This window comes from Gossypium hirsutum, chromosome D04 (genome assembly GCF_007990345.1).
Source record: "Gossypium hirsutum isolate 1008001.06 chromosome D04, Gossypium_hirsutum_v2.1, whole genome shotgun sequence".
NCBI classification, from domain to species: domain Eukaryota; kingdom Viridiplantae; phylum Streptophyta; class Magnoliopsida; order Malvales; family Malvaceae; genus Gossypium; species Gossypium hirsutum.
In genome coordinates, this window is record NC_053440.1 from 17,117,936 (window position 1) to 17,123,982 (window position 6,047).

Below are 6,047 nucleotides of genomic sequence, written 5' to 3' on the forward strand. Positions count from 1 at the left end.
TTTATCGCGGTGGAGCAAATGGTAGTAAGCCAACAAGAGGTGTTTGCAACAATGCACAGGGAAGGTCAAGTTTTCACTCAGCAAGTCAAAGACATATGTAAACAGATTGAAGAACTCAAAAAAGAATCTACCCCTTCTACGACTAGGAATGAGCCTACAATGAAACTTTTATAGGTGGCTCAGGCACATTACCAAAAGTTCATCAAGCTCATGAGGAGGAAGAAGAAGAACGACGAGTAGAGATTTGCCCTATGACAATAGGATCGATTAGGATTTTCTTTAAGTATGAATGAAAAATGAAAAAAAAAACTTTGTAAGCTGAACAGTTTTCGAACCTTCCATGAAAGAAAGTGTTTATATTCGAGTATATTTACGACAGTGTACCCAAATTTCAATTAATCAATGAATCATTCATCCATTCATCCATTCATTCGCTCATTCACTCATTTGTTTAGTTATAACTATTATTTAAAAAAATTAAAAGAAGATCAAAATAATTTTCTAACCTTGGAAATAAATGCTATTTGAAAAAGAACCAATGATAGCTCATCGGTATAACACCCACCTTGGACAACTAGCAGCTCATACCGTTACATGCTATCCTTGAGTCATTCGAGATGTAATCGTTTTTATATCAAAGTTTAATATCGTTCAGTTAATTTAATTTCATTCAAAAATCCATGTAAAATTATTTTCTCGTTAATGAAATCAGATTTGGATCATGTCCCTAGTCTCTTTTATTCATTCAATCGTTTTCATTCATATACCAATATACATACTCATAATTATTCCTGGGATATACCTCATGAATTGATAAATAATCCAAATTACATCTTTGAATCAAATTCTCATAATTATTTTCACTATAACAGACATGGGATGGAAGAGGAGGAAGTTGTACTAGAGGAGTTTTTTAGGCTAGTTGAACTAGAAAAAAAGCTTATAGAACCTAACTTGGAGGGTACAAATTTAATCAATCTGGGTGATGATGAGGTAAGAAAGGAAATTAGGATTGGAACCACTCTCATGCCAGAGCAAAGTCAATTGTTGAAAGATCTACTTATTGGGTTCTCAAATGTGTTTGCATGGTCATACCAAGATATGCCAGGTTTGGACACCATGTCAGTATACCGGAAGTTGAGAAGGATGAAACCTGAGATGCTGTTGAAGATTAAAGAAGAGGTCAAGAAACAATTCGATGTGGGATTTCTGGAGGTAGCTAAATACCCAAAATGAGTGGCAAAATTGTACCAGTGCCTAAAAAGGATGCGAAAGTTAGAATGTGCATTGATTATAGAGATTTGAATAGAGCCAGCCCCAAGGATAATTTTTTGTTACCTCATATAGACACACTGGTGGATAACACTGCTAAAAACTGTGTTTTCTCTTTCATGGATGGATTCTCGGGGTATAATAAAATCAAAATGGCGAGGGAAGACATGGAAAAGATCACATTCATCATGACCTTGGGAACTTTTTGTTACAAGGCCATGTCGTTTGGTTTAAAAAATGTTGGGGCCACGTATCAACGAGCATGGTGACATTATTTCATGACATGATGCATAAAGAGATTGAATTTTATGTTGATGATATGACAACAAAGTCCACTAGGGAGGAAAGTCATGTGAAAAACCTCTGCAGACTATTTGAAAGATTGAAGAAATACAAATTGAGTTTGAATCCAGAAAAATGTACTTTCGGGGTAAATTCGGGAAAGCTATTGGGTTTCGTAGTGAGTGAATAGGGAATTGAAATAGATCCAGACAAGGTTCGAGCAATTCAAGATTTGACACCCACTAAAAATCAAAATGAGGTAAGAGGTTTTTTGGGATGGTTAAATTACGTGTCTCGTTTCATCTCACAGTTGACGGATAAATGTGGTGCCATCTTCAAGCTCTTAAGTAAGGATAATGATGGTGAATGGATTGAAGATTGTCAAAAAGCATTCAAGAGAGTAAAAGAGTATTTGGCTAAGCCACCAATTTTTATTCCCCCGATGCCAGGAAGACTTTTGATTTTGTATTTGGTAGTGTTGGATAATTCTATAGGTTGTGTTTTGGGGAAACGAGATGGTTTAAACAAGAAAGAGCACACAATCTATTATCTGAGCAAAAATTTCACTGAATATGAAGCCAAGTATTCCCATCTGGAAAAGATATGTTGCATTTTAGCATGGACCAAACGTCGACTAAGGCAATACATGTTGTATCACACCACCTTCCTTATCGCAAATTTAGACCCTTTGAAGTACATTTTCAAGAAGCCATCATTGTCAGAAAGAGTTACTCATTGGCAAGTGGTATTATCCGAGTATGACATCGTCTACGTGTCCCAAAAGGCTATAAAAGGAAGCATAGTCATGGAATTTCTGGCAGATCGCGTGAATGAGGAATACGAGCCCATGAGTTTTGATTTCCCAAACGAATAGATCATGTTAATTTCAAAGTGCGAAGAATAAATTTGGAGAGTTTATTTCAGTGGAGCATCCAACATGATGGGGCATAGGATTGGGGCAGTACTAATCTCCCCAAGTGGCCAGTATTTTCCTACTATAGCTAAATTGATGTTCACATGTACAAACAATGTAGCTAAATATGAGGCATGCATTTTGGCACTTCAGATCACCATTGGGAAAAAGATGAAGGTTTTATAAGTTTTTGGTGACTCAGTGTTAGTTGTTTACGAATTAAGAGGAGAATGGGAAATAAGGGATTCCAAACTGATTGACTATCAAACATATGTGCATGGACTAATCAAAGAGTTTGATGATGTTCAATTTTGTCATTTTCCAAGAGAAGAAAACCAATTAGCAAATGCATTAGCTACTCTAGCCGCCATGTTCAAAGTAGGACCCGAAACAGAAATGCAACGTTTACAGGTAAGGGTCAAGGACTCACTGGCCCACTGTACAAAAGTAGAATCGGAAACAAATGGGAAACTGTGGTATGTTGACATTAAATAGTATTCTCAGAAAATGATAAACGAATAATTAGGAGGCTAGCTATGGGTTTTTTCTTGGACAGTGAGTTTTTGTACAGAAGAGGACGTGACCAAACCCTGTTGAGATGTGTTGACACAAAAAAGGCGAATTAGATAATGAAGGAAATCCATGATTGAAGTATGTGGAGCACATAGTAATGAACATATGATGGCAAGGCAAATCATGAAGGCTGGATATTTTTGGTTGACTTTGTAATGAGATTGTTTAAATTATACTAAAAAATTTCATAAATTCCAGATTTATGCAGACAGTATTAACGTTCCTCCTACCAATCTTCATGTCTTGGCACCTCCTTGGCCATTCTCAATGTGGGGCATGGATGTCATTGGCCCCATCTCACCAAAAACATCAAACGGGCATTGTTTCATCTTTATAGTGCTTGATTATTTCACCAAGTGGGTCAAAGCCGCTTCATATGTCAATGTAACTTGATTAGTGATCTGCAAATTTCTAAAAAAGAGGTCATTTGTCGGTACGATTTACTAGAAAAAATCATCTCAGACAATACCAAGAACTTGAACAATGCCTTGATAGAAGAGTTTTGCACACAATTTAAGATTAAGCATCACAATTCTGTGCCATATCATCCAAAGATGAATGGGGCAGTCGAGACCACAAACAAGAATATCAAGAAGATCATTTCCAAGACAACAAAAAGGTATAGAGATTGGCATGAGAAACTCCCTTTTACTTTCCACGCATACTGCACATCAGTCAGGAGTTCGACTGGAGCTACTCCATTTGTATTAGTGTATGGCATGCAGGCCATTTTACCAATTGAGGTTCAAATCTCATCTCTATGAGTGTTGATGGAGGTGCAACTAGAGGAGGTTGAATGGGTGCACGAGAGGAATGAGCAATTGAATTTAATTGAGGAAAAGAGATTAGCAGCTTTATGTCATGGCCAGTTGTATCAGCAAAGAATGATGATGGCCTATAATAAGAAGGTGCGACCAAGGCAGTTTAGAGAAGAGGATCTGGTACTGAAGAAGATTCTGCCATATGTTTATGATCATCGGGGAAAATGGATAGCAAAATGGGAGGGACAATATGTGGTGAAGAAAGCTTTCTCTGGTGGAGCATTGATTATCGCTAAAATGGACAAAGACAAGATGTCGAATCCTGTAAATTTTGATGCAGTGAAAGAATACTTTGCTTAAAAACTAAGCTTGATTTTTCTTAAAAAGTTATTCACATTAAGTAATATTGGCTTTTTCTGTTTCTCTTTTCTTTGTGCATCACGTTTGAGGTTACGTTTTACCTTAGAATCTTGCATTTTCTATAAGGATAATTACTTAATAAGTTGGTCATGTTCAAAATGACAAATGGTATTCTTGAAATATCCTTCACTTGAAGAAAATTTCATCCTCTGTTAACCACTTTGGGCGATCTTGTTTGTTCAAAATTAACCCTTGCCGAAGGATCACCCTTCACATTTGAAGAGAATTTTTGAGGTTTTGGGTATGGAAAGATGATTTTACAACATTGTGAGGAAAACATGAGATTATGCACAATTCAAACTGAAAAGATGGGCGCTCTCCCAAGAATGACCTTTGTGATGAGATTAATCATATTTTGAAATGATAAATAACATTCTTTTGTTGTCCCCATCACTTGGAGAAAATTATATCCCTTGCTACCTGATAGCAAGATAAATTCGTATTTTTAATATATTTATTTTTGGCTAATTATCAAATAAAATTCTATTAAATTTGGATTTTTCTTATCAGGAATGAAGTTGGTGTGCTGAACTCAAACTCTTACAAAAAAAGGGCTAAATTGGAACAAAAAGCAAGATGAGGGCTTGATTGAAAGATTGAAGATTCAAAGATGACTGGATAAAGATTGAAGGGTTGAAGATTTTTTTTAAAACTGGCTGGATAAAGATTGAAAGATTTTTTATATTGTTACAACTCTGTAATTAGTTTAAGTTCTAGTTTAAATTTGATTTTTAAATTTTGAATTTTCTAGTGATAATATTTAGGAAAAATCTAGCTAAATTTTAGTACTAAAAGTGTGTATAAATACCTAATGGCTACAACCAATTGAACACACTTTACCTTTGGCATTTAATAATTTTTTTTTCTTTTTTTCTCCCTTCCTGCGTCACCCATATTCTGTTCTTTCAATTTTTTTTCTTTAACTTTTAGCATTTTGGTTTAATTACCTTCCAAGGCCCTTTCCCTTTCCACCTTTCACAATTCCATAAAACCACTTTCAAGCATGATTTTTTTCATGATTAACTAAATCCTTTTTAGCCTTATTCTGGTTATCACTTTGACAAACTAATCGTCAGATATAAACCCACACTAAATACTTTGCAATTTGGTATTCACTATCTCTCCTATATATGGGATAGCACAAATTCGTCCTTCAAAGTTGATTCGATTTCAATTCAAAAAGTGTGCGTTGGGTTGGAATCATTTGGCGTACAGTTGGGAAGTTGAGTCAGTGGTGTTGTATTCAAAATCCCGCGAACAAATTGGCATGTTCAATTGGAAAAAAGCTAGTTGGATTCCGTCAAGGGAGAGAGTGATCAAATTTAAATGACCCATATGGTTGAGGCCGTTAATTCGAGTTGGGCTTTTCAGATCGCAAGGCTGTCAAAGTCTTAAATTACGGGTACATGTCCCGTGGTTGGAAATTTGACAAGGGTCGATTTTCAGGTCATACCGAGATTGACTATGAGAGGAAAAGTTGGCAGTTTGAGGAATCCTTGATTGCTATAACTAGCTTATCGATTGGAAGAGAAATTCTATTTCAAGGATCGATTCAAGATTGGAGTACACTGAGGCTAAGGCTAAGCTTAAAAAAATATTTTATTTATCCATTTACTTTATTTTCTTAAATTTATTTATTTTTTGAATTTTTAAATTTGTTTTATTTTATTTTTCGTATTTTCTTCTTTATTTATCTTAACCAAATTAAACCCCTCATTTTTTTAGCATTTCTACTCATAGGTCGTGGGCATGACTATGACCACGACATCGATTTTGGTCACGGAAAAAGGCGAAATTAGATAGCCAGTCCCTGTGGATTCGACCCT